At 45.4% G+C, this 10,793-nt stretch overlaps 1 protein-coding gene across 2 annotated transcripts in view; it reads left to right on the top strand.

Moving 5' to 3' along the window:
* Window positions 1-746: 746 nt before the first annotated feature.
* LOC112264407 (cyclic AMP-responsive element-binding protein 5) overlaps window positions 747-10,793 on the top strand; it is a 37,060-nt gene continuing 27,013 nt past the window's right edge. For both annotated transcript variants that reach the window (XM_024440995.2, XM_024440997.2), the window contains exon 1: window positions 747-848. The gene's annotated coding sequence lies outside the window, so the exon portion shown is untranslated. The remainder of the gene's footprint in view (window positions 849-10,793) is intronic.

The raw sequence follows: 10,793 nt of genomic DNA, 5'->3' as shown, positions 1-10,793 counted from the left end.
CAATAGTTTTGGTCCCCTATAATGGGGAGATTATGTACAAAACCCACAAATGAAAGCTGACAGTCTGCTGGTGTCCACAGCCAAAACAACAATACTTTTGGAGCTCACTGTATAAAGGCAATCTGAGGTCGCTGTCATTACACCTAATGGAGTCCTGGTGTGACTGTCCAGGTGTGCCCTGAGTGGCTCGAAACCTAGTCTGAAACTCTCTCTATTTGATTTATTTTGTTTTAGAGACATGGGGTCCTCTACTTTAAGTCTGGGCTCCGGAATCAATGTGGACTTGACTTCCTGTCTGTTTGATGTGTTTATTGACATAAAAAGCCATTATGGAACCGAAAGTAACTCGAAATACAATATCATACTCATTCACATAGCCTTCAGCAAATCAACACATTCTGTACAGAGGTAGACCCCGCTGGGACGTCCTGTACGGCTCTGCGAAAAGGCTAGTGACATATAGACCTCCCCTCCCATCTTCCTCCCCCTTCTCCCCTGATCTCGTACCAGTTCCCTCGATGCCTCTGTCCCCAAGGCCTGTCTGGCGTACCGTCGCGTCCCGCGCACCCAGTCCCAGGCAGACAGACAGCTGTTGAAGGTGGTGGAGGTTTGAGCGAGATGCCAGCCTACTGTTGCCTATAATACGCATACAGTCGTTCCGAGCCCGGGCTAGTAGTTAACCACGCCCCCTCCGAAGCGGGACCGCAATGATTTAGAAGTTCAGGAATCCCACGTGACGTCACCCTAGGGGTGATGTAATGCTTCTGCAAATAGAATGTATTGTAATCCTGCCTCAGTCCAACGTGGTTCCTCTCAACTCAGTGCCGCTTGTCCGCTCCACTTGTTAGGTAAGTTTATCACAACGAACTTTCTATCGCCCACAATTGTTCGGCTCGTTTAAAAAGTATTTTTAGACTGGAACGAGTTCAGTGTTTGGTAGATTTTGCGATACATTTTTTATTTTGCTTTCTTAAAGTTTGGTGTGTGCAGTGCTGGTCTGGGTTTGGTTCATCAACGAGCTGCATGTCTATTTGGGGGACCGCAATCCCCAACGGTGTCGGCTTGTTTATGAGGGGCTCAGGTTGATCCATTTAACGCGGGTCATGTTCTTCACATTAGACTGAAAGCTATCAGATTTTTGTGTACGTGAAGTAGCAGTTTATTCGTAGGTGATTTGTGTTTAATTTAGGACTTGGTACAGACTACAGAAAAAGGGGAAGTTGGAATTTGATTGTTTCGAAAACAACTGCTGAAGTTTTTATGCACGACAAGCATTTTGGGCAATCAAACTGACAGGTGAATTCAGAGTGTGTGTGTGTGTGTGTTTCCATATGATGCCGAGTGATTTGATAAACGTTATTGTCTTTTGCATTAGTGCAATCATTGTTTAGCCCTAAAACATGACACATCATACTATAGCCCATGTTTGAGTTTGTAATAGAATTTCAGTAGCCTAGTAACCTAGTCAAGCCTAGTATTCAGAATCATATTTCATGGTTGTAGTGATGAAGATTGTGGGGGTGATAATGATGATGATGATGATGCATGGGGTGGTTGATTTCTTTTTAACAGTGACACACACATGTGCACACACACACACACCTATGAAGTCACCTCCGCACATGTGGTGCAGGGTGGAATATGGTGACTGCTTCAGAGCAGGTTTCAGCCTGCCCTCGGCTGTTCCTCAGCACACTCCTTCCCTCCGTCTCTATGCGTCCCAGAAGGCAGCTATTCCCTACATAGTGTACTACTTTTGATCAAAACCCTGGTCAAAAGCAGTGCACTTGGGAATAGGGCGTGTGTCCCCGCAACACTCCCTCCCTCGATCTCCCTCCGTCCTCCCCTCTCTCTACCACAACCTATTTCTCTTTCTGTCTGTGCTCTTGTCCTGCTGTGCCTGTCTTTGCTTTTTTATGTTCCCTCCTATGTCAGTCACTCACCTTTCATATCTCTACACCTCCTCATCCCTCTCTGTCAGTCTCTCACCTTTCATATCTCTACACCTCCTCATCCCTCTCTGTCAGTCTCTCACCTTTTATATCTCTACACCTCCTCCTCTCTCTGTCAGTCTCTCACCTTTTATATCTCTACACCTCCTCATCTCTCTCTGTCAGTCTCTCACCTTTTATAACTCTACACCTCCTCATATCTCTCTCTCAGTCTCTCACATTTCTTATCTCTACACCTCCTCCTCTCTGTCAGTCACTCACCTTTTATATCTCTACACCTCCTCCTCTCTCTGTCAGTCACTCACCTTTTATATCTCTACACCTCCTCCTCTCTGTCAGTCACTCACCTTTTATATCTCTACCCCTCCTCCTCATCTCTCTGTCAGTCACTCACCTTTTATATCTCTACCCTCCTCCTCTCTGTCAGTCACTCACCTTTTATATCTCTACCCTTTATAGTCACTCACCTTTTATATCTCTACCCCTCCTCCACCCTTTCTGTCAGTCACTCACCTTTTATATCTCTACCCTCCTCCTCTCTGTCAGTCACTCACCTGTTATATCTCTACACCTCCTCCTCTCTCTTAGTCAGTCACTCACCTTTCATATCTGTACACCTCCTCCTCTCTCTGTCAGTCACTCACCTTTTATATCTCTACCCCTCCTCCTCATCTCTCTGTCAGTCACTCACCTTTTATATCTCTACCCTCCTCCTCTCTGTCAGTCACTCACCTTTTATATCTCTACCCCTCCTCCACCCTTTCTGTCAGTCACTCACCTTTTATATCTCTACCCTCCTCCTCTCTGTCAGTCACTCACCTGTTATATCTCTACACCTCCTCCTCTCTCTGTCAGTCACTCACCTTTTATATCTCTACCCTCCTCCTCTCTGTCAGTCACTCACCTTTTATATCTCTACACCTCCTCCTCTCTCTGTCAGTCTCTCACATTTCATATCTCTACACCTCCTCCTCTCTCTCTGTCAGTCACTCATATGTTATATCTCTACACCTCCTCCTCTCTCTCTGTCAGTCACTCATATTTTATATCTCTACACCTCCTCCTCTCTCTCTGTCAGTCAGTCACCTTTTATATCTCTACACCTCCTCCTCTCTCTCTGTCAGTCAGTCACCTTTTATATCTCTACACCTCCTCCTCTCTGTCAGTCAGTCACCTTTTATATCTCTACACCTCCCCCTCTCTCTCTGTCAGTCAGTCACCTTTTATATCTCTACACCTCCTCCTCTCTCTCTGTCAGTCAGTCACCTTTCATATCTCTACACCTCCTCCTCTCTCTCTGGCAGTCAGTCACCTTTTATATCTCTACACCTCCTCCTCTCTCTCTGGCAGTCAGTCACCTTTTATATCTCTACACCTCCTCCTCTCTCTCTGTCAGTCAGTCACCTTTTATATCTCTACACCTCCTCCTCTCTCTCTGTCAGTCAGTCACCTTTTATATCTCTACACCTCCTCCTCTCTCTCTGTCAGTCAGTCACCTTTTATATCTCTACACCTCCTCCTCTCTCTCTGTCAGTCAGTCACCTTTTATATCTCTACACCTCCTCCTCTCTCTGTCAGTCACTCACCTTTTATATCTCTACAACTCCTCCTCTCTGTCAGTCAGTCACCTTTTATATCTCTACACCTCCTCCTCTCTCTCTGTCAGTCAGTCACCTTTTATATCTCTACACCTCCTCCTCTCTGTCAGTCAGTCACCTTTTATATCTCTACACCTCCTCCTCTCTCTCTGTCAGTCAGTCACATTTTATATCTCTACACCTCCTCCTCTCTCTCTGTCAGTCAGTCACCTTTTATATCTCTACACCTCCTCCTCTCTCTCTCTGTCAGTCAGTCACCTTTTATATCTCTACACCTCCTCCTCTCTCTGTCAGTCACTCACCTTTTATATCTCTACACCTCCTCCTCTCTGTCAGTCAGTCACCTTTTATATCGCTACACCTCCTCCTCTCTCTCTGTCAGTCAGTCACCTTTTATATCTCTACACCTCCTCCTCTCTCTCTGTCAGTCAGTCACCTTTTATATCTCTACACCTCCTCCTCTCTCTCTGTCAGTCAGTCACCTTTTATATCTCTACACCTCCTCCTCTCTCTCTGTCAGTCAGTCACCTTTTATATCTCTACACCTCCTCCTCTCTCTGTCAGTCAGTCACCTTTTATATCTCTACACCTCCTCCTCTCTGTCAGTCAGTCACCTTTTATATCTCTACACCTCCTCCTCTCTCTCTGTCAGTCAGTCACATTTTATATCTCTACACCTCCTCCTCTCTGTCAGTCAGTCACCTTTTATATCTCTACACCTCCTCCTCTCTCTCTGTCAGTCAGTCACATTTTATATCTCTACACCTCCTCCTCTCTCTCTGTCAGTCAGTCACCTTTTATATCTCTACACCTCCTCCTCTCTCTCTGTCAGTCAGTCACCTTTTATATCTCTACACCTCCTCCTCTCTCTGTCAGTCACTCACCTTTTATATCTCTACAACTCCTCCTCTCTGTCAGTCAGTCACCTTTTATATCTCTACACCTCCTCCTCTCTCTCTGTCAGTCAGTCACCTTTTATATCTCTACACCTCCTCCTCTCTGTCAGTCAGTCACCTTTTATATCTCTACACCTCCTCCTCTCTCTCTGTCAGTCAGTCACATTTTATATCTCTACACCTCCTCCTCTCTCTCTGTCAGTCAGTCACCTTTTATATCTCTACACCTCCTCCTCTCTCTCTGTCAGTCAGTCACCTTTTATATCTCTACACCTCCTCCTCTCTCTGTCAGTCACTCACCTTTTATATCTCTACACCTCCTCCTCTCTGTCAGTCAGTCACCTTTTATATCGCTACACCTCCTCCTCTCTCTCTGTCAGTCAGTCACCTTTTATATCTCTACACTTTTATATCTCTGTCAGTCAGTCACCTTTTATATCTCTCCTCCTCCTCTCTCTCTGTCAGTCAGTCACCTTTTATATCTCTACACCTCCTCTCTCTCTGTCAGTCAGTCACCTTTTATATCTCTACACCTCTCCTCTCTCTGTCAGTCAGTCACCTTTTATATCTCTACACCTCCTCCTCTCTGTCAGTCAGTCAGTCACCTTTTATATCTCTACACCTCCTCCTCTCTCTCTGTCAGTCAGTCACCTTTTATATCTCTACACCTCCTCCTCTCTCTCTGTCAGTCAGTCACCTTTTATATCTCTACACCTCCTCCTCTCTCTGTCAGTCAGTCACCTTTTATATCTCTACACCTCCTCCTCTCTCTCTGTCAGTCAGTCACCTTTTATATCTCTACACCTCCTCCTCTCTCTGTCAGTCAGTCACCTTTTATATCTCTACACCTCCTCCTCTCTCTCTGTCAGTCAGTCACCTTTTATATCTCTACACCTCCTCCTCTCTCTGTCAGTCAGTCACCTTTTATATCTCTACACCTCCTCCTCTCTCTCTGTCAGTCAGTCACCTTTTATATCTCTACACCTCCTCCTCTCTCTCTGTCAGTCAGTCACCTTTTATATCTCTACACCTCCTCCTCCTCCTCTCTACTCTCTGTCAGTCAGTCAGTCACCTTTTATATCTCTACACCTCCTCCTCCTCTGTCAGTCAGTCACCTTTTATATCTCTACACCTCCTCCTCTCTCTCAGTCAGTCAGTCACCTTTTATATCTCTACACCTCCTCCTCTCTGTCAGTCAGTCACCTTTTATATCTCTACACCTCCTCCTCTCTCTCTGTCAGTCAGTCACCTTTTATATCTCTACACCTCCTCCTCTCTCTCTGTCAGTCAGTCACCTTTTATATCTCTACACCTCCTCCTCTCTCTCTGTCAGTCAGTCACCTTTTATATCTCTACACCTCCTCCTCTCTCTGTCAGTCACTCACCTTTTATATCTCTACACTCCTCTCTGTCAGTCAGTCACCTTTTATATCTCTACCTCCTCCTCTCTCTCTGTCAGTCAGTCACCTTTTATATCTCTACACCTCCTCCTCTCTCTCTGTCAGTCAGTCACCTTTTATATCTCTACACCTCCTCCTCTCTCTCTGTCAGTCAGTCACCTTTTATATCTCTACACCTCCTCCTCTCTCTCTGTCAGTCAGTCACCTTTTATATCTCTACACCTCCTCCTCTCTCTCTGTCAGTCAGTCACCTTTTATAGCTCTACACCTCCTCCTCTCTGTCAGTCAGTCACCTTTTATATCTCTACACCTCCTCCTCTCTCTCTGTCAGTCAGTCACCTTTTATATCTCTACACCTCCTCCTCTCTCTCTGTCAGTCACCTTTTATATCTCTACACCTCCTCCTCTCTCTGTCAGTCAGTCACCTTTTATATCTCTACACCTCCTCCTCTCTCTGTCAGTCAGTCACCTTTTATATCTCTACACCTCCTCCTCTCTCTCTGTCAGTCAGTCACCTTTTATATCTCTACCCTCCTCTCTCTCTGTCAGTCAGTCACCTTTTATATCTCTACACCTCCTCCTCTCTCTCTGTCAGTCAGTCACCTTTTATATCTCTACACTCCTCCTCCTCTCTGTCAGTCAGTCACCTTTTATATCTCTACACCTCCTCCTCTCTGTCAGTCAGTCACCTTTTATATCTCTACACCTCCTCCTCTCTCTGTCAGTCAGTCACCTTTTATATCTCTACACCTCCTCCTCTCTCTCTGTCAGTCAGTCACCTTTTATATCTCTACACCTCCTCCTCTCTGTCAGTCAGTCACCTTTTATATCTCTACACCTCCTCCTCTCTCTGTCAGTCAGTCACCTTTTATATCTCTACACCTCCTCCTCTCTCTGTCAGTCACTCACCTTTTATATCTCTACACCTCCTCCTCTCTGTCAGTCAGTCACCTTTTATATCTCTACACCTCCTCCTCTCTGTCAGTCAGTCACCTTTTATATCTCTACACCTCCTCCTCTCTCTCTGTCAGTCAGTCACCTTTTATATCTCTACACCTCCTCCTCTCTCTCTCAGTCAGTCACCTTTTATATCTCTACACTCCTCCTTAGTCAGTCACCTTTTATATCTCTACACCTCCTCCTCTCTGTCAGTCAGTCACCTTTTATATCTCTACACCTCCTCCTCTCTGTCAGTCAGTCACCTTTTATATCTCTACACCTCCTCCTCTCTGTCAGTCAGTCACCTTTTATATCTCTACCCTCCTCCTCTCTCTGTCAGTCAGTCACCTTTTATATCTCTACACCTCCTCCTCTCTCTGTCAGTCAGTCACCTTTTATATCTCTACACCTCCTCCTCTCTCTCTGTCAGTCAGTCACCTTTTATATCTCTACACCCTCCTCTCTCTCTGTCAGTCAGTCACCTTTTATATCTCTACACCTCCTCCTCTCTCTGTCAGTCAGTCACCTTTTATATCTCTACACCTCCTCCTCTCTCTCTGTCAGTCAGTCACCTTTTATATCTCTACACCTCCTCCTCTCTGTCAGTCAGTCACCTTTTATATCTCTACACCTCCTCCTCTCTCTCTGTCAGTCAGTCACCTTTTATATCTCTACACCTCCTCCTCTCTCTGTCAGTCAGTCACCTTTTATATCTCTACACCTCCTCCTCTCTGTCAGTCAGTCACCTTTTATATCTCTACCCTCCTCCTCTCTGTCAGTCAGTCACCTTTTATATCTCTACACCTCCTCCTCTCTCTCTGTCAGTCAGTCACCTTTTATATCTCTACATCTCCTCCTCTCTCTCTGTCAGTCAGTCACCTTTTATATCTCTACACCTCCTCCTCTCTCTCTGTCAGTCAGTCACCTTTTATATCTCTACACCTCCTCCTCTCTCTCTGTCAGTCAGTCACCTTTTATATCTCTACACCTCCTCCTCTCTCTCTGTCAGTCAGTCACCTTTTATATCTCTACACCTCCTCCTCTCTCTCTGTCAGTCAGTCACCTTTTATATCTCTACACCTCCTCCTCTCTCTCTGTCAGTCAGTCACCTTTTATATCTCTACACCTCCTCCTCTCTCTCTGTCAGTCAGTCACCTTTTATATCTCTACACCTCCTCCTCTCTCTGTCAGTCAGTCACCTTTTATATCTCTACACCTCCTCCTCTCTCTCTGTCAGTCAGTCACCTTTTATATCTCTACACCTCCTCCTCTCTGTCAGTCAGTCACCTTTTATATCTCTAGTCACACCTTTTATCTCTACACCTCCTCCTCTCTGTCAGTCAGTCACCTTTTATATCTCTACACCTCCTCCTCTCTCTGTCAGTCAGTCACCTTTTATATCTCTACACCTCCTCTCTCTCTGTCAGTCACCTTTTATATCTCTACACCTCCTCCTCTCTCTGTCAGTCAGTCACCTTTTATATCTCTACACCTCCTCCTCTCTCTCTGTCAGTCAGTCACCTTTTATATCTCTACACCTCCTCCTCTCTCTGTCAGTCAGTCACCTTTTATATCTCTACACCTCCTCCTCTCTCTGTCAGTCAGTCACCTTTTATATCTCTACACCTCCTCCTCTCTGTCAGTCAGTCACCTTTTATATCTCTACACCTCCTCCTCTCTCTGTCAGTCAGTCACCTTTTATATCTCTACACCTCCTCCTCTCTCTCTGTCAGTCAGTCACCTTTTATATCTCTACATCTCCTCTCTCTCTCTGTCAGTCAGTCACCTTTTATATCTCTACACCTCCTCCTCTCTCTCTGTCAGTCAGTCACCTTTTATATCTCTACACCTCCTCCTCTCTCTCTGTCAGTCAGTCACCTTTTATATCTCTACACCTCCTCCTCTCTCTCTGTCAGTCAGTCACCTTTTATATCTCTACACCTCCTCCTCTCTCTCTGTCAGTCAGTCACCTTTTATATCTCTACACCTCCTCCTCTCTCTGTCAGTCAGTCACCTTTTATATCTCTACACCTCCTCCTCTCTCTGTCAGTCAGTCACCTTTTATATCTCTACACCTCCTCCTCTCTCTGTCAGTCACTCACCTTTTATATCTCTACACCTCCTCCTCTCTGTCAGTCAGTCACCTTTTATATCTCTACACCTCCTCCTCTCTCTCTGTCAGTCAGTCACCTTTTATATCTCTACACCTCCTCCTCTCTCTCTGTCAGTCAGTCACCTTTTATATCTCTACACCTCCTCCTCTCTCTCTGTCAGTCAGTCACCTTTTATATCTCTACACCTCCTCCTCTCTCTCTGTCAGTCAGTCACCTTTTATATCTCTTCACCTCCTCCTCTCTCTCTGTCAGTCAGTCACCTTTTATATCTCTTCACCTCCTCCTCTCTCTCTCTGTCAGTCAGTCACCTTTTATATCTCACCTCCTCCTCTCTCTCTGTCAGTCAGTCACCTTTTATATCTCTACACCTCCTCCTCTCTGTCAGTCAGTCACCTTTTATATCTCTACACCTCCTCCTCTCTGTCAGTCAGTCACCTTTTATATCTCTACACCTCCTCAACTCTGTCAGTCAGTCACCTTTTATATCTCTACACCTCCTCCTCTCTGTCAGTCAGTCACCTTTTATATCTCTACACCTCCTCCTCTCTCTCTGTCAGTCAGTCACCTTTTATATCTCTACACCTCCTCCTCTCTCTGTCAGTCAGTCACCTTTTATATCTCTACACCTCCTCCTCTCTCTCTGTCAGTCAGTCACCTTTTATATCTCTACACCTCCTCCTCTCTCTCTGTCAGTCAGTCACCTTTTATATCTCTACACCTCCTCCTCTCTCTCTGTCAGTCAGTCACCTTTTATATCTCTACACCTCCTCCTCTCTGTCAGTCAGTCACCTTTTATATCTCTACACCTCCTCCTCTCTCTGTCAGTCAGTCAACTTTTATATCTCTACACCTCCTCCTCTCTGTCAGTCAGTCACCTTTTATATCTCTACACCTCCTCCTCTCTCTCTGTCAGTCACCTTTTACACGGAGTGTACAAAACATTAAGAACACCTTCCTTATATTGAATTGAGCCTCAATGTGTTGGGGCATGGACTCACAAGGTGTCAAGTGTTCCATAGGGATGCTGGCCCATGTTGACTCCAATTTGTCCCACAGTTGTGTCAAGGTGGCTGGATGTCCTTTGTGTGGTGGACCATTCTTGATACACACGGAAACTGTTGAGCGTGAAAAACCCAGGAGTGTTGCAGTTCTTGACACAAACCGGTGCGCCTGGCATCTACTACCATACCCAGTTCAGATGCACTTAAATCTTTTTTCTTGCCCATTCACGCTCTGAATGGCACACAACACAATCCATGTCCAATTGTCTCAAGGCTTAAAAATCGTTCTTTACCCTGTCTCCTCCCCTTCATCTACACTGATTGAAGTGAATTTAACAAGTGACATCAAAAAAGTATCATAGCACCTGGATTCACCTGGTCAGTCTCTATTATGTTCATAATGTTTTGTACAGTCAGTGTAAATCTCTCTATACCCCTCATCCTCTCTCTGTCAGTCTGTAAATCTCTCTGTACCCCTCATCCTCTCTCTGTCACTCTGTAAATCTCTCTGTACCCCTCATCCTCTCTCTGTCACTCTGTAAATCTCTCTATACCCCTCATCCTCTCTCTGTCAGTCTGTAAATCTCTCTGTACCCCTCATCCTCTCTCTGTCACTCTGTAAATCTCTCTATACCCCTCATCCTCTCTCTGTCAGTCTGTAAATCTCTCTATACCCCTCATCCTCTCTCTGTCAGTCTGTAAATCTCTCTATACCCCTCATCCTCTCTCTGTCAGTCTGTAAATCTCTCTGTACCCCTCATCCTCTCTCTGTCAGTCTGTAAATCTCTCTATACCCCTCATCCTCTCTCTGTCACTCTGTAAATCTCTCTGTACCCCTCATCCTCTCTCTGTCAGTCTGTAAATCTCTCTGTACCCCTCATCCTCTCTCTGTC

The sequence above is a fragment of the Oncorhynchus tshawytscha genome, linkage group LG13, assembly GCF_018296145.1.
Source record: "Oncorhynchus tshawytscha isolate Ot180627B linkage group LG13, Otsh_v2.0, whole genome shotgun sequence".
Taxonomy (NCBI): Eukaryota; Metazoa; Chordata; class Actinopteri; order Salmoniformes; family Salmonidae; genus Oncorhynchus; species Oncorhynchus tshawytscha.
The sequence above is the reverse complement of the archived record's forward strand: the minus strand, read 5'-3'. Positions and strand labels throughout refer to the sequence as shown.